The sequence below is a fragment of the Mustela putorius genome, unplaced genomic scaffold (assembly GCF_011764305.1).
Source record: "Mustela putorius furo isolate JIRA1106 unplaced genomic scaffold, ASM1176430v1.1 tig00003962_pilon_pilon_pilon, whole genome shotgun sequence".
Lineage (NCBI taxonomy): Eukaryota > Metazoa > Chordata > Mammalia > Carnivora > Mustelidae > Mustela > Mustela putorius.
Window position 1 is genome coordinate 4,759,649 of NW_025422106.1, and position 18,451 is coordinate 4,778,099.

General features: G+C 44.1%; 1 long non-coding RNA gene across 1 annotated transcript; it reads left to right on the plus strand.

The window, feature by feature from the left end:
• The first annotated feature begins 118 nt into the window (after nt 1–118).
• On the plus strand, nt 119–17,145 carry LOC101694161. Its single transcript, XR_200386.3, has 3 exons — nt 119–864; nt 13,375–13,487; nt 16,832–17,145. It is a non-coding gene; the product is annotated as an uncharacterized LOC101694161 (long non-coding RNA).
• Nucleotides 17,146–18,451: the final 1,306 nt, after the last annotated feature.

Genomic DNA, 18,451 nt, shown 5'->3' on the forward strand with positions numbered 1-18,451 from the left:
CATCCCCTCCCGTAGGGGTGCGCGCGCGCCCGCCTCGCGTCACACAGCTCGGGACCGCGTAACCATTCCCCGCCCTCCCGCCCCTCACCCCAGACCCTCCGCGGCGGCTCCGCCCCTGCCCTGCCCCTCGACGCCATTGGCCAGGTCCCGCCTGCCCATGTCCCCACGGGCGGCGGAGGGCCCCGTACGTAAGGCCACACCCCTCGGGCTCCACAACGGCCAATGAACCGACGTCCTGGCGGCACTGTGGGCGGGACTAAGAGAAAACTAGGAAAGGGACTGGAGGAGAGAAGTGCCAGTGAGGGCGACGGTGGTGGGTGGGGCAGCTGACGCTTGGTCTTGGAGGAGAGCCCCGGAGAGAAGGGGGGAGGGGAGCGAGGCAGGTGGCGGAGCGGCGGGGAACAACGGGGAGAAGAGCCCGAGGCCTCGAGAGGGAGGGGACAGTTTACAAAAAATGCCCTACTCGAGTGGGACTGTGGCCCAGGAAAATCCCACTCGTGGACGAGCTACCAAATCGGTCTCCAGTGCACCCGGGAGAGCCGAGAGAAAGGGCGAACTGTGTGACAGGGACTCGTGCACCCGCACCCGGTTAATTGAATATTAATCACCTCCGGGGCCTAGGCCAACTGCCACCCAGAGAGTGGCAACAGCAGAACCCAAAGCGGCCGTGCTAGGCTGGGGGTGGGGAAGGGACTCCACCTGGCCACACCTCCCGCCTGGGTGACAGTTTAACTGCCTCCGCATCCCACATCACAACCTCCCCGTGCGACCCGGCAGCAACTCGGACGTGGGGGTGGCCTGAGACTGTAAGAAGAACCACGTTTTGTTCCCAATGTCCTAGCCTAGGCCTCCGTGCCAAATTGCGTACGTATCTAAGTGTATATATACATGCGTGTATTTCAAGTGTCCTTTACCATCAATACACACAATACACACGGTGCCCTCCTGGAAGGTGCGTTTAGGATGCTCTTCGGTTGAACTACGAGCGGGTAAATAGGGAGCGCGGAACGAGAGGGACTCAAGGGAAGCCGGTAAGCGCCCCTTTTCACAACCTGCGGCGGAGAAAGACGCGAAGTTGCCTGGGCGTGGAACCGAGCGTCCCTCTCTGCTAAAAATATTGCTCACAGGTAGCAACGACGCCTGATTGGCCGCGCTTCTCCCGTAGCAGCTAGGCGATTGGCTGTCTGGTATCCAGGAGACCGACGTCAAACGCGCCAGGGGAAAGGGGAGAGAAAGTCTAAGGGGAGGGAAGGGTGGAAGGGGAAAGAGAGGAGCAATGAATGAAACGCCCAGCGCTGGCCTTCTCCTCCCTTTGCTCTGCACTCCAGAAGTGCTTCCTGGAAAAACACCAGTTGGGGCTCCGCCTTCCTCTTAAAACTGTGGGGCCTGCACTCTCAACCTGCTCTAAGGAAGTTAAAGCGCAACTCCCCGCGGAGTAGGGTGTCCGCGGAGCCGGCTGTGTAGACCAGCTGTGCTTCTTGCACACGCACCCGCTGTAGGTGTTAGGCCTAGAGGCTTTGCGCTTTAGGGATGCGAGATCCGATCGTAGCCTTTTTCTCCACCCTTTCATGCCCTCTGCCTCCGCCCCCTCTCCCTGTTCCCCTTTAGAAGGAACCCAATCAATAGGGGATATATCTAAAGTCCCCGATGTGTGCCGGAGGAGGAGGGAAGGGTGTGTGCGATGGGTTGAGGGTGGGAGTGGTCAGGTGGCCGATTTCATGTTTATTGCACGGATTCCTAAAGCTCAGGTGGCGTGTTTTAAGAACATTCAAGTTTTACTCAAAGACTCTTTAAATTCCAATTTTTTTAGTCTTTGGATTTTTTTGTAACAAGGAAAAGTGGGATTTGATTGCGAAAGTGTGGATGTGTTTTATTTTATTTTATTTTTGGAAACATTTTAAGTTCAATGTTTCTCTGCATCAAGATATATTCTTTCAGTGTTTACTACTATTTGCTCAGTCGGGTTTTTTTGTTTGTTTGTTTTCTAAAATGAATATCCACTCCATTTGTTATTAAAAAATGAGTTATTTTTAATTTTGTAATTAGTTGAGGGCAGTAATTACAAGAAGAAAGATAGGATATTTGGGGAATGGCCTATCAAGAGAAACATTTCATCTTTCCTGTGCCCCAAGGCATAATTTCTCTTACCATTAGGCAAATAATATTTGCTGTACCAAACACCCAGCATTGCAGGACCTTGTGTTTGGCCATGTGTCTTGATTTGTAATTTGGAAAGTATATCACTATAATTAGAGGAGTATATTAGGCTCAGCTGAGATTAAAATGTCTAACCAAAGATAGATGAATTGTAATTTTGTCAACCTTATCTATACTTTCCACAAATTCTCAAAGGGAAGGCACAAATTCTCTTTTCTGAACGTCCCCAATCTATAATCTCAGGCTTAAAATTCAAGAGCAGACATCTGATAGGTTCTGATTAATTAGCAATAGCGGTAAATTGAATTTTTAAAAAAAAAATTTAGACGTCAAAAATGTATGAGTTATTGCAGCTTAGTCCAAGGGTATGAGAATGTTTCAAAACAAATATGAACACACACACATACAAACACACAAACACACAGAGGCCCCATGTCATCTGAAGGGCAGGTGTTGGAAGATCTGAATTTTATCCATTTCTATCAACCTTCAGTTCTCTCACCTACAGAAAGGGGTTGGATTATATAATCTCTAATATCTCTTTCAATTAAAAAATTCCACGTTTAAAACTCAGTGCCCCTAAGGTAAACAATGTAGTTGTTTTAAAGATATAGATTGCAAGTAAAAGGGAAACCAGATTCATATCCTTCCAAGTCACAAGGGATAAAACTCCCTTTATCCAAGTTTTAATCTTTAAAGGCCCCTTGATGACTTGTTACTATTTCACATTTACTTTGAAACTGCACAGGGGACTGGATTGCCAAATGATTATTTTGACTTATGGAGGGGGAAAAAAGCATTGATATGAGGCTCTGAGTGGTATCACAACAATAGGAATTCCTCTTTGTGGGCAACTAATAGTCACTGAAAATCACAGTCTTTACCTTTCCCTGCCTGTGTTCCACACAATTAATTACTAGAGCAGTGCCTCACACCGAAGCTTATGATTGTTTGGTAAACAAATGTGTTTCAATATTATTGTGAAACACGATTCTTGAAAGTGCTCTGAATTATTATCTCATTCACACACAAACACACACACACACACACATATTCACACCTGGATTTCTGACAAATGTATCCTAAACCTAAACCTTCGAATTTTCATTCTGTTTCTTTGTAAACTGAGGATTATAGGAGAGTCACCATCACCTAATGTGTCCCTACTAAGGGTTGTTTCACTTCTAGAGAATCAGCCCTGTATCTTTACTTGAAAGATGACATAACAAGCATAATGTTTCTGTCATTAATGTCGTTGATTTCTTGTGGACAGTCATGTAACCTGAACTGTAGAAAATTTTAAATTATTGGCAAGGAACAATTATAAACTAATCACTGACTTATTAAAAACCAAGTAAGCCCACTTTTCCCTAAACACTTTTCAAAGAAAGTTGCACATTTATGACTAATGGAACCTCAGTGTGGTTTCCTATGGCTTCTCATAGGGGTTAGTGAAGGAGGGCCACACATTCTCTAAAAGATGGGTACACAGATATTTGGAATTGAAAAATAACTAGATAACACTGAATAAACCCACTAATCTTTGGAGCAAGCATTTCCACTGAAGGAATTGGTGGGATAGGAGAACATGTCCTTATAACTTGCTTACTCCTTTTTTTTTTTTTTTTAACTCCCTATTATCTCCGTGAACAAAAATCCAAGCCAAATCTTTGAATTTCTTTCCATTAGCCAAGGAGGAAGAGATCGTAGTTGCAGATTCTGGGAGTGAAACAGTGTTCGCAACAGTCTGCATGCCAAGAACATTAATTGATTTACATTGATTAATAATATCAGAATGCTTTAACTATATGAATTCTAGATCTCACCTATTGTCCACTATGTTAAGAAAAACTGAAAGTGCTCTATTGTAATAATACATAAACTTAAAGCATAGATTGCATCTGTTATGCAGCTGTGCTTACTCAGTGAATTACATACACCAAATTCTAGTTTATACAATAGATACAAGGTCCAGAAATATATATATATGGTATTTGAGAAAGAAAATACACGCTCACACCCACACACACACAAACACACACCGACCCATGCACAAAACCGTAAGAGCCAACTCCATGTTTTCCCAGCCTTCACTGCAGCAGGGTGACATTGTGACACTGCTGTACCAATGTGACATAAACAGAGGTTAGCTGGGATGGTTTCTGAGAAAGCTTTGCTCTTCTTATCAAAGGAACTTATTCCAGTTGCTACTACTACATAACACACTATCCAAAACTTAGTAGCATCAAACACCCATTTGATTGTGTTCTGGGATCCTATAGGTCAGGAATTCAGACAGGGTGCAGGGGACAGATGGCTTTTCTGTGCCCCACAACATCTGGAGCTTCAGCCGGCGGTGGGGGAGGGGGGGACTCAAGCACTCAAGAATCATCTGGAGCAGATGTGTCTAATAGAACTTTCTCTAATGATAGAAACTTGCTGTACCTATATTGTCTAATAGGATAGCCACCAGTCACATGTGACTATTGAGACCTGGAAAGGTGGCCAGGGTGACTGAGGAACTAACGTTCTCATTTAATTTTAATTAAATGTAAATTGAAATAACCACAGGTGGTCAGTGGCTCCTGAGTTGAACAGCATGAATCTGGAGGCGTTTTTGCTTAATCTGTCTAGCACCTGGGCTGCGATGACCAAAGGCTGGGCTCAGGGCACTGTCCACTGGAACATCTGCAAATGGCCTCTGAACTCTCCCTGTGGCTTGGGCTTCTCACAGCATGGCAGTTGGTTCTGAGAGGAGGCATCCCAAGGGTGTGTGTGTGGGGGGGGATCTCTGAAGAGCGAACATTCTAAGAAAAGGACATGAAAGGTCCATGGCCGTTTATTGACCAAGCCTTGGAAGTCACAAAGCACCACTACTGCCATATCCATTGGTGGAAGTAATGATAAGCCTGTCTAGAGTCAAGAGGAAATCACAGAGACGCCCTCCCCACCTCTAAAGGGAGGAATGTCAATGAATTTGGCACCATTATAAAAAAAATCACCACTGGGAAATTTCCACCTTTTTTTCTGCCTTAACATGAATCTGATAGCAGGAACTACAGCTGCCTTTTTAGCACCATGAAGAGGATGCAAGATAATCACAGAGATATAGGCTCTGACCAAAGCTAGTGACTACCTAGCTCTACTCTACTTTTTAACCCACATGAAATGCTCCATGACTTACAGCTGAACATATTCTCATCGAAAACACTGATTTAACATCTTTTAAGGAAACCTGAACTTGGGATTCTTAAAAAAAAAAAAATGAAAATTTATCTAGTCTGAATATTATCTAGACTTTCTCCTTATAAAACCTGGAGGGGTGTCTGGGTGGCTTATTTGGTTAAGCATCCACCTCTTTTTTTTTTTTTTTAAGATTTTATTTATTTATTTGACACAGACAGAGAGATCACAAGTAGGTAGAGAGAGAGAGAGGGAAGCAGGCTCTCCGCTGAGCAGAGCGCCCGATGTGGGCCTCGATCCCAGGACCCTGAGATCATGACCTGAGCCAAAGGTAGAGGCTTAACTCACTGAGCCACCCAGGCACCCCATTGGTTAAGCATCCAACTCTTGATCTCAGCTCAGGTCTTGATCTCAGGGTCATGAGTTCAAGCCCTGCACTGGACTCCATGCTGGGCATGGAGCCTACTTGAACAAAGAAACAAACAAACAAAAAAATGGTCATTGTAGAAAATTTGGAAAACACGGATAAAGAAAATAGTGATCACCTTTCATCTCTCCATGCTGTGATGATAACCACTGTAAGCATCCTGCTCTGATTCTTTATGAATGAATTTCTACCACATTTGTAGATCTGTATCCTGCAGCGCACTCAGCATTGTGTTATTTCTATTTCCCCCTGACACTCAACATTGTCATAATTATCATTGATTCGGATTGCATTAGCTGATTTAGAATACTTTGATTGTTGCTCAGCATGTGGGTTCTTAACAATTCTTCTGTATAAAAACAATTATATTTAACAAACATAAAAAATATTTTAAATCTATTACCGAAGTAGATTCGCCATATAATGTCATATTAGTTTCAGGGGTAAGACATAGTGATTTGACGGTTCTATCGACATTACTCAGTGCTCATCAGGATAAGTGTAGTCACTGTCTGTCACCATACAATGTTATTACATCATTGACTATATTCCCCTTGTACTTTTCATCCACCTTATTTATTTATTTATTTTTAAGGTTTTTTTGTGTTTTGTTTTGTTTGTTTTGTTTTGTTTTTTGGGGTTTTTTTTTTGACAGTGATCACAAGTAGGCAGAGAGGCAGGCAGAGAAAGGGAGAAGCAGGCTCCCTGTTGAGCAGGATCCTGAGATCATGACCTGAGGCGAAGGCAGAGGCTTTAACCCACTGAGCCACCCAGGTACCCCAGAAGCTTTTTATTTTGACGTCATTCCAACAGTTTATGTTTGCTTGTGTTTTCCTTGTCTCCAGAGACCTATCTAGCAAAAAGTTGCTACAGCAGATGTCAGTGAAACTATTGCCTGGGTTTTCTTCCAGGATTTTTTATGGCTTCAGGTCTCACTTTAGGTCTTTCATCCATTTTGAATCTATTTTTGTACTTGGTATATGAAAATGGTCCAGTTTCCTTCTTCTGCATGTTGCTGTCCAGTTTTCTTAACACCATATGTTGAAACGACTATCTTTTCCCCATCTGATATTCTTCCCTGTTTTGTCAAAGATTGACTGGCCACATAATTGTGGGTTTAGTTCCAGATTTTCTATTCTGTTCCATTGACCCGTGTGCCTATACCATACTGTTTTGATGACTACAGCTTTGTAATGTAACTTGAGGTCCAGAATTGTGATGTCTCCAGCTGTACTTTTCTTTTTCAAGATTGCTTCAGTTAGTTGGGGTCTTTTGTGGCTCCATACAAATTTTAGGACTGTTTGTTCTAGTTTGTGAAAAACACTGTTGGTATTTTGGTAGGGATTGCATTACATGTGTAGATCACCTTGGGTAGTATAGACATTTAACAACATTTGTTCTTGCAAATCATGAGCCTGGAATGTCTTTCCATTTCTTTGGGTCATCCTCAGTTATTTTATTTATTGATTTGACACACACACACACACAGAGCACAAGCAGAGGGAGCAGCAGGCAGAGAGAGAGAGGGAGAAGCAGTCTCCCTGCAGGGAGCCCAAAGCAGGACTCGATCCCAGGACCCCAGGATCATGACCTGAGCTGAAGGGAGACGATTAACCGACTGAGCCACTCAATGGCCCTCAATTATTTTCATCAATATTTTATAGTTTTCAGAGTACAGGTCTTCCACCTCTTTGCAGAACCTTGATTTTTTTGTTTGTTTGTTTGTTTTAAGATTTTATTTATTTATTTGACAGAGAGATCACAAGTAGGCAGAGAGGCAGGCAGAGAGGCGGGGGGGGGGGGCGGAAGCAGGCTCCCTACTGAGCAGAGTCTGATGTAGGGCTTGATCCCAGAACCCTGAGATCATGACCTGAGCTGAAGGCAGAGGCTCAACCCACTGAGCCACCCAGGCACCCCTAGAACCTTGATTTCTTATCTATTGTTTGACTTTTTAGCATTTGGCTCGATTTGAAGGTTATCAGTGCTTTAAAAAAGCAACAACAACAATTCTAGTGACTTTACTCAATTTTCTTTCTCCTTGATGTTTCTGCCCCATCACCCTGTTGAGTGGTGACTACTTGAAATAGTCCCTCTCGCCTTTGCACACTCACATGCGGACATAGGATATATCCAGCATTGCACCCACCTTGTGGCTACCTCAGCGGTAGCCAAGTGCAGTGGAAACATGAGGAACTGGAAATGAGAGCGTCTGTGTTTAAGTCCTGTTCTGCCAAGGATGAGCCTGGTGCGGCTGCACAGAGCCTTGGCCCTCAGTTGACATATGGAAGCAGTAACTCTGGCTGAGCTGTGTCAAGATCGAACCAGATCATGCCTGTGAAATCGCTTGGAGAACAAGCAGGGTCCTGCACCTCCATGTCAACTGGGAAGTCTCGAGGTAGCAGGCCAGTGACACAGGGTGAGCTGGGAAGCTGTCCGATTGAGCGGCGAGAAGTTAGCCAGAGCTTGTGCGGCGCCTGGAAGGAGACATTAGAAGGAAAGAAGGTGAGGCCAAGAGAACCTAAGGGTGCCTAAGAGGCATCTAAGGGTTTTTGGCTATAAGCAGCTGGGGTAGGTTTCTACATAAGCAGTCTTGTGTTCACAGCTTCCATCTGCCCTTTCCCTGGACTGTGGTAACACTCGATGCCTGGGCCATTCATTTGGCAGGGAAATTTGTGCTGTCTTTTGGTTACTGCCCTGTGTGGCCACCAGGGCAGGGCAGAACCTTCCACTTCCCTGTGCCTGTGCCATTCATAGAACGCTTCGTAAATATTTGGCTGAACTGACTTTTTCCACTTCATAAATTTCAGCCTTCTGCTATTCGGCCACTCGCACACCAGCACGTTTCTCCCAATGTATGCTGTGTTTTTTTAACTCGTTAAAAATGTGTCGCTTGGGCAGTACTTACACAATGAATCACCACATGACTTCACATGCCCAGTGGCATTTGGATTCTAAAGTTAAATCACTGTTCTTCTAGTCTCACTATGGTTAATATGAAAAAATACTAAGCAACATGTAGAGCTCTAGGAGATTAAATAATGACCAAAATTGGAATTCCGGAAGTTAAGAGTGAAGAAAACAATCAGAAGGAAATAATTAAATCATAAGCAGAAATTGATTTATTAATTAGATAAAAAGTAAAGGTTTGAGTTACACGCTTGATTCAGTAGATACCTGTATTCTTTTTTTTTTTTTTTTTTAATTTTGTTTGACAAACCCTTGTTTTGAGGGCTGACTTTCAATAGATTGCAGGGAGGGAGCTGCTCTGCTACGTACGAAACCCCGATTCAGAAGCAGGTTGTCTACGAGATAGATACCTGTACTCTTGTAGGACTTGCCAAGGACAGGCATTCTTTTCAAGCATCCGTGGAGAAGTTTAAATTTGCCTGTGTAGTAGATCGCAAAGAAGATTTCTATAAATTGCCAGAGTAGAAACCTTCTGACCCAAAAAGTCCACAGAGCCTTAATGTGAGAAATCAACGAAAAATGTAGCAAAAAAAAAAAAGAAAGAAAGAAAGAAAAAGAAAGAAAAGAAAATCTATCCATTTGCATTTTTAAGGCACTTTTTGCAGTAGTTTTTGCATTAAAGAGGAAATCAGAACCAAGACTTTTGTGATCTGTAGCGAAACAGGAAATCAAAGCTGAAACATGGATCACTTTAGAGTAATGACAACATGGACACTACATGCCAAGTTCTATATGATGCAGAGAGTGGAAATTGGAGGGAAATTTATTACCTTAAACATTAGAAAACAAGAAAAACTGAAACTAAGTCATCTAAGCATGCAGTTCAGGTTGCTGGAAAAAAGAGAAGTGAAAATAAACCTAACTCAAGTAGAAGATAAGAATTAATAAAGACAAAATGGACAAAATAACAAATATCAGTTTTCTCAAATCAAAAGCTGATGTTTGATACAATAGATAAGATTTGTATAAGTCTGATTAAGGGGAAAGAGCCCAAACTGATGATTTTAAAGAAACAAGAAGAGAACATGATTATGGAAACAGAGGTTATTAAAGAATTTAGAGAATCCTATGTGCAACTGGATTAAATTGGGGTGAATATTACAATTCTCAGGGAAATTATAAATGATCCCAACTGACTCAATAAATAGTGTCAGGTTCAAGTAGACCACCCAGAATGGAAGAAAACAGTTTCCGATCTGCCCACAGTGGGGCACCTGGCTGGCTTAGTTGGTGGAACATGTGATTCTGGATCTCAGCATCCTGACTTCCAGCCCCAGGTTGGGCATACAGCCTACTTTAAAAAAATTTAAAAAGTCAAATCTACCCATGGAAAAGAAATGAGGCCAGTGTGCTTTTTTTTTTTTTAAAGATTTTATTTATTTATTTGACAGAGAGAAATTACAAGTACACTGAGAGGCAGGCAGAGAGAGAGAGAAGGAAGCAGGCTCCCTGCTGAGCAGAGAGCCCGATGTGGGACTCCATCCCAGGACCCTGAGATCATGACCTGAGCCAAAAGCAGCGGCTTAACCCACTGAGCCACCCAGGCGCCCCAAGCCAGTGTGCTTTTATGGTAAGATCTCATGACCTCATTCCATGAGGCTGGCATAATTCTGATACCAAAGTAGACAAGCACAGAACCACCAAGAAGGAAAGCAAAAGCTAAATTTGCTTATAAACACAGATTTTTAAAATCCTAAATGAAATGTTAGCAAATTGCACCAGTGTATTCAAGCAATGCAAGGATGGTTCAACATTAAGATATTTGTTAATGAAATTCACTACTTTATTATATCAAAGAGAGGAAACTTCTGATCATTTCAACTGACACAAAACAAAAAAAACAAAAAAGCCCAGAAAGCAAAAATAAAAAACCTCTACACACATTTAATAAAATACAATACCATTTCATGATTGGAAAAACAAAACAACACAGAAAACCTTCTCACAAGTGAAGTGGGAAAGAAAACATCTTTGGGGTGCCTGGCTGTCTCAGTGGGTGGAATGCACAGCTCTTGATTTCAGGGTCATGAGCTTGAACCCCACACTGGGTGTAGAGGTTACTCAAATAAATAAACTGAAAAAAGAAAGAAAACATCCTGAACTTAATAAAGTCTCCATCAGAAACCTACAGCTACAGAAAATGCTAAACTTAATGGCAAGGTATAAGCATTTTCTTAAAAGGCAGGATTGAGACAAACCAAGTTGAAACGGTTGTTATTTTTTTTAAAGATTTTATTTATTAACTTGAGAGAGGGAGAGAGAGAGAGCATGAGCAGGGGGAGCAGAAGATGGAGAGGAAAAAGCAGGCTCCCCATTGAGAAGGGAGCCCAAAACGAAATGGGGCTCCATCCCAGGAACCTGAAATCATGACCTGAGCCGAAGGCAGACACTGAACCGACTGAGCTACCCACAAGCACCAATACCATTGTTATTAGTACACTTGCCTGGAGTACCCAGTCATTGCAGTAAGATGAAAAAATAAGAGGTAGGGGCGCCTGGGTGGCTCAGTGAATTAAGCCTCTGCCTTCGGCTTGGGTCATGATCCCAGGGTCCTGGGATTGAGCCCCAAAACGAGCTCTCTGCTCAGTGGGGAGCCTGCTTCCTCCTCTCTCTCTGCCTACTTGTGATCTCTGTCTGTCAAATAAATAAATAAAATCTTAAAAAAAAAAAAAGAAAGAAGAGGTACACATCAACATGGAAAGAGACTAATGGCATTATTTCTAGATGTTATGATTATTCCTGTAGAACCTCCAACATCAACACCTCGAAAAATAATTATGGCTTATAGAAGAATCTTACAAGGTGGCAAATTAGAAAGGAAACACACACACACACAAAAGCCAGCAGCTTTCGTATATATCAGCATAATGAATTAGGAAATATGATAGAAAAGAGATATAACTCGCATTAATAATAAAAACAAAAAGGTACTTAGGAACAAATTGTCAAAAATGTACAGGAGTTATGGAAAAAAAACTTATGAACTTTATGAAAGGATTTACAGATATAGACTCTAAAGAGAAAGAACTTATCTTCTGAAAATGATGAAAAAAGTCAGAATTAAAAAGATATTAATTCTCCTCCAAATTAGTTCCTATTGACATCCCAGCAGGACTTTTTATGGATATGCTGATTCTGAAATTCACTGGGAAGAGTCAACATACAAGAATAGCCAAGAACAGGGGCGCCTGGGTGGCTCAGTGGTTTAAGCCTCTGCCTTCAGCTCAGGTCATGATCTCAGGGTTCTGGGATCGAGCCCCGCATCGGTCTCTCTGCTCAGCAGGGAGCCTGCTTCCCCCTCTCTCTCTGCTTGCCTTCTCCCTACTTGTGATCTCTATCAAATAAATAAAAAAAAAAAAAAAAAAAAAAAAAGAATAGCCAAGAACATTTTGAAATAGAAGAATAATGAGAAGAGCACCTCCTGTTATATACAGCAAGACATACAACGAAGATACCAAAGATGATAATAATAAAAAATGAGGTATTGTTGTAGGAACAAAGAGTCCGGAAGTATGTCCTGTATAAATAGGGACTTAGTTTATAAAAATGATGGCAATCACAATTTAATGGGCAAAATGTTGTTGGGACAACTGGTTATCAATTTGAGGAGGAAATTCAAGGTGGTTTAAAAATCAAAACTTTTAAAAAATTTTTATTAATTTATTTGACAGACAGAGATCTCAAGTAAGGCAGAGAGGCAGGCAGAGAGGGGGAAGCAGGCTCCCTGCTGAGCAAAGATCCTGATGTGGGGCTGGATCCCAGGACCCTGAGACCAGGTCCTGAGCAGAAGGCAGAGGCTTTAAGCCACTGAGCCACCCAGACTCCCCTGAAATCAAAACATTTTTAAAGCCTTTACACAAGAGAAATGTAAGAACATGTTTTTTAAATCTTAACTTGCTGTAGGCCTTTCCAGGGAAGGCTCCAATCCCGAAGTCCATAAAGAAAAGATTAACAGATAGACTACAGATAAACCGATTTATCCATTAATAAGCAAATTAACAGATAAACAAATCTCCGGTATACCTAAAGAAACCATAAACAATACTAAAAGACAAACACCCAAGAGAAACTATTTGCGACTTAAGCAAAGAGCAGATTAATGCCTAATATAGAAAGAACTTCTACAAATCAACAACTGAAAGATATAAACTCATTGGAAATTGCCCAACATTAAAATGGAATCAATTCACTGAAGGAGAAAAAAAAGCCCCACAACTTATTAATAAACATATAAAATGATGATCTCATGAATAAAATGGGCAACACAAATGACAACAAGGAGATATCCCCCCCCACTGGTTTGATGAAACCTACCAAAACTTGCTGATTGGTAGCAATGACAAAAGCGTGGGGAAAGGGATCTCTAACAGGAATTCGAATCGGCTCAGTACGAGGGTAGGAGTGAACATTGATGCCATTTTGTAGTAAGAACACGAATTCCCACATGTTTGCAAAAAGACACATCTTTTCTTTTCAATTTATTACTTTTTAGAAAAAAATTTTACCAGAGAAAATTATTTTACTATGAATTTCAGTGTCTAATCCCAAGGATTAGTTTTTAATCCTCCATACTGCCATTTTTCAAAACATTTTTGAATTTAAATTCAATTAATTAACATGTAATGTATTATTGGTTTCAGAGGTACAGATCTGTGATTCCTCAGGAAAGACACATCTTTAAAGATCCTTTACAGATAACAGATAATTGCAGTTTAGAATTACAAAGGAGACGGAATCCATCCCCAAAGGAGAGGTGAATAATTTCGATTCATCTTATACTTGGAAGCTGTCCTGATGCGGGAAGATAACATATGTACCAAGCACTGTTCTCCAAGCTTTTTGTCTATTTAATCCTTCCAGAAGCCCAATGAGGAAGATACTATAATTTGTGCTATTTCACAGATGAGGGAACCAAGGCACAGTGGGGTGACTCACTCATCCAAGATCACACACGTGGTTGGCAGAGCTGGGACTTGAACCCCAGTGATCTGGCTCCAAAGTCTGTGGCTTGACCATGACCCTAAGTCATGCTTCCACATGACTATGATATGGGGAGAAAATCATGTCACAGAAAGGTATTAAACAATCTCATATTTATGAAAAGTGGAAACATGTTTTGGTTCATAGGAAAAAATGGTGACATTTGATGAGAGAGAGTTTGGGGGGTTGGAGAAATGGACCTTCACTTTGACAACATTCTTTATATATTGCTGGAATTTCTCACAGCAAGCAGGTACTACTGCAATTAAAAATAGTATTGTATTTAAAAGAATTTAAACAAAGAGGGGCACCTGGGTAGCTCAGTTGTTAAGGGTCCTGGGATCCAGCCCTGCATTGTGTTCCCTGCTGAGCCCGAAGCCTATTTCTCCCTCTCTCACTCCCCCTGCTTGTGCTTCCTCTCTCGCTGTCTCTTTAAAAAAAAAAAAAAAAAAAGGATTTAAACAAAGAAAAAAATATAATATCATATTAAATATATTTAATACTTATCATATAACATAGTATATCTAGTTTATATCTTCAAATATCTTAATATTTAAGGCTTCCTTCTTTGTTAATGTAGTGTTTTTTTTTTTTCCAGAAGCTTCCTTTAGTTCAAACTATTATCTTGAAAAATGAGAACAGAATGCTTATGCCCCACCTATCTGCCTACATTCCAAAAGCATTAATTTACCACTTTGGAAGGAATCTGATTTTTGTGCATTTGGAAGTACCTGTTTGTTACCAGGATTCTGTAAAAAGTGTGGCTAAAATGGCTTGAAGTCAACACCTGACATTCTCCCGAATAGAGAGATTTTGCCCATTTGTTCTCTGGTGTCTGGATTTCCCTTCCACAACCTCTTCATAAGATGCTATGCTGGGTGCAGAGGCTTGAAAACTTAGCAAAGCCCCAGGCTAGCCGGAGCACAGACCCTTCCCGATGCAGAAACCAGGGAGCCATCTTGGACACCCCCTTTTGTCACCTTGTCCCTCTTGCCAACCTGACCATCAGTCCGACCTCCCACCTGTTGATCTGGTCCACCCGCCAGTGTCTAGGACGCAAGCGCCTCTTTCCTCCACTTTTCCAGCGGCCTCCTGCGGGCTCTCCTGTTTCACTCCCGCCCCCATCACTGACCACTCCACATGCAAATCAGACATGTTCCCATCCCTCCAGCCCCACCAGGCTAAACCTCTCAGTGTCTCCCATTTCTCCCAGGAGGAGGCCCAGAGTCCTCACTGTGGTCTACCAGGCCCACAGCCCAGAGTCGACCCAACCTTCCCCCCCACCACTTCTTCTACTTCCTGAAGTATATATCAGGTTCCCTTCCACTTTGGGGCCTCTCACCGCCCTCACCCCTACCCTCATTAACCTCTATACCGCTTTCAGCTGTTAATTTTGCTTCTCCGTGGGAGGCTGTCCCCGTGCCCACTTCGAGCTCTTTACCCCCATGACTCCACACCTGTCTGTGAGGGGGCCCTGTAAGAGAACAGTGTCTCTTTTGTGGTATCCTTGTAGGACCAGGCACAGAGTCTGGCTCATGCGGGTGCTCACTGAGCACTTGTTGAAGGAAGGAAGGAGGAAAGGAGCGGGGGGACCCTGTTGTGTCACTAGAGAGAAGGGGCCAAGGCGGCAGAGGAGGAAGACATGAAGAACAGAAGGAGGCCTTGAAAGGTGGGAGGGGGAAGGGCCTTTCAGACTCGGGCCCTGTGGGCTGGGCCTGGTATGGAGCCCTGCGTTGTCAGGTCCAAGGGAGGAGGCAGAGATTAGACTGAGCTGTGGGGCAGCCCACCTGGCAAGAGCTCTGCACACCATAAAAGGACTTGAAGTTTATGCCGTAGGTAATGGAGGAAGCTGGGTGGGTTGTGAGGACTCCCTTCCCACTGCCTTCCCTTTGCCGTTCCTTCTTCCTTGCTTCCCTTCCTTCTGCAGACCAGAAACAATGTCTCTGAGGGCCAGAGAACATGCTCTTGGTTTCAAGGAAGTGGCAGGGGATTTGGAAGGGACATTGTTCGAGGGGCCCCTTTACCTGGCTCTGTCCCCAGATATACAAACCAGAGCTAGAGTAGTAGAGAGAGGGAGAGACGCTCCCCAGAGCCCCCACATTCACCCAGAGAGGTTCTGGGGAGCCCCCAGGACCCCCAGGGCCCTGTGCCCCAAGGGTGCAGGCAAGAGGGAGGAGATGGGTCAAGGTGAGACCTCTCAGGGAGAATGACAACTTGCCCGCTGTCTGGGGGAGGATGCCTGGGGCTCTCTGCCTTCCAGGGTTTCTTCTACTCTCTTGGCTTGGCCTCAGGACTGTGGAGGGGTTGACTCCAGGCTCCAGGTCTTGGCACAGGTAGGCTCCACTCTGCCCAAGGCCACCTCTTTCTGGACAAGGTTGGTGAGTAAGGGGGCTCAAGGGGGCACCAGGGTCTGAGGATTTGCAGTCTCACCTGGAAGTTCCCAGGGTCCCCAGGGCAGGGCATGGACTTCTGCCAAGGGTAGTGCTGGGGAGCCAAGTGCTTGCAGGACCCTGCCTGCAGCCATTTCCAAGGGCCCAGACCTCTGCTCTCTGGACTCCTCCACAGACATTTCAAACCTTTCAAAATCTCAAAACCGTGGGACATACTGGCTTCTATGTTCCCCACCCTGTTCTTTGGGCTCGAATTTATACTTCACTGTATAAATTCACTGTGTGTCTGCCCTGTGCAAAGCCCCATGCTAGGCTCTTCGTCAAAAAGATGAGCAATTCATGATCCCTGCTTCCAAGAGGCTTACAGTCTAGGGAGGGAAAGCACATTGAGAACGATGTCAAACTCTAGCTTGATCTACCTGGCTTTTTACTATTTTTTTTTTTTAAGATTTTATTTATTTATTTGACAGCGATCACAAGTAGGCAGAGAGACAGGCAGAGGGGGAGGGGGAGACGGGTTCCCTGCTGAGCAGTGAGCCTGATGTGGGGCTCGATCCCAGGACCCTGGGATCATGACCTGAGCTAAAGGAAGGGGCTTAACCCACTGAGCCACCCAGATGCCCCACATTTTACTATGTTTATGTCACTGACATGTATAGGGCACGACCTATGTGTTTTGCCCCCACGTTCTGTCATCTTTCCAATCCTTGTTTATTTTTTCCCCTAGGACTCTTTTGGGATTTGAAATGGTTTTGTTTGGCTACAAAGAAGGTTGGACGTGCTTCAGTGTCCCCTCACAACTTCCTCTACTTTACCAACCAGCTGTCTCCTCTGAAGTAGATGTGCCCCATCACCTTTGCAAAATGAGCTGAAAGCTGTCAAAGGATGTGCCTTCTGAAGAGCAGGCAGGAGGCTCCCAGGCCAGAAATCTGTCCTTGATAAGCGCCTGCAGTCCCGCGGTTAAAAGGTTATTCCTTTGAAGGTGCAGGAGCTCCGGGGAGGGGAGGGATAACAGCTTCAATAAATCCTGGTCATTTAACAGCTCTAGTGGGGATTCACTTATAGATGGGGGGAGGGGTCTTGGGGACATCATCCTTCCAGGCCCACTGGTGTCTCTAGATTCCGAGGTTGTTTCAGTTAGCTATTGCTGCATAACAAACCATGGTGATTTGCTGCTTCTCACAGCGCTGTGGGTTGGCCATGTGGGCAGTTCTGTTAGTCAATCCCGCGAGAGCCCATGTGGCAAAGGTCATCTGACCGGGGTGGGGGTGTCCCAACATGGCCTCTTTCGCGTGTCTGGTGGTTGAGGCAGCTTGCCAGTTTTCCCAGTGGTCTCTCAGCTCCCAGTGGGCTCAGGGAGTTTCATCAGGGCATGGCGGTCTCAAAGTTATGAGAGGGAGATGGAAGAAGCCACAAGACCCCTTTAGACCTAAGCTCCAGAGTGTGCATGTTCTTTCTTTTTATTTTTTAAAGATTGTATTTATTTATTTGACAGAGATCACAAGTAGGCAGAGAGGCAGGTGGGGGGGCGGGTGGGGGGAAGCGGGCTCCCCACTGAACAGAGAGCCCAGTGTAGGGCTCCATCCTTACATCGGACCCTGAGATCATGACCTGAGCCGAAGGCAGAGGCTTAATCCCCTGAGCCACCCAGGCGCCCCTGTGCATGTTATTTCTGACGCATTCTGCTGGCCAGAAAGGTCACGAGGCCAGTCCAGACTCAAGGAGATGGCAAAGTAGACGGGACTGCTCAGTGAGGGGAGCAGCAACACCCCCACAGCAAAGGGGTGCAGACACAAGAAGCTGCGGCTCATAGGGGCCACAATTCTAGCACTCTCCCGGGGAGGTCTACAGGATGTAACGTTATCGAGGGTTTGCTTCAGGACAGCAGGCTAGACGGAGGAGGCGTAAGTCCCCACTCTCTGCCAACATCTATTTCCATGATCTTGCCCGGGGTTCTGTCATCCTTTGCCAGCAGAGACATACCTACAGATGGAGTTTGCTTGACTCCACAGAGCCCATCAAACTACGTAGCAGCATTTGGCTGACCCTTCCCCCTACCCTGAGTTGTCAAAGCCCGTTCCTCACCCACCACCCCTCCCCCAACCCCTGCCCCGGGATGTGCCAGCAAACTTGATCCTGGTGGGGTGGGGTCCTGACTTGTAGCATCTACCAGATGCAGCCAATTGCAAGCTACCAGTGTGACATCGCTGAATGAGTTTGGAATAGCTATGAGTCATTGATTTTTGGCTCTGGACAAGCCAGCTCCACACCTCTTCCTTATCTTTGGAATTTTCTAGAAAAAGCGAATACAGATTAAAAAAGAAAAAAACAAAAAGATGAAGAGGAA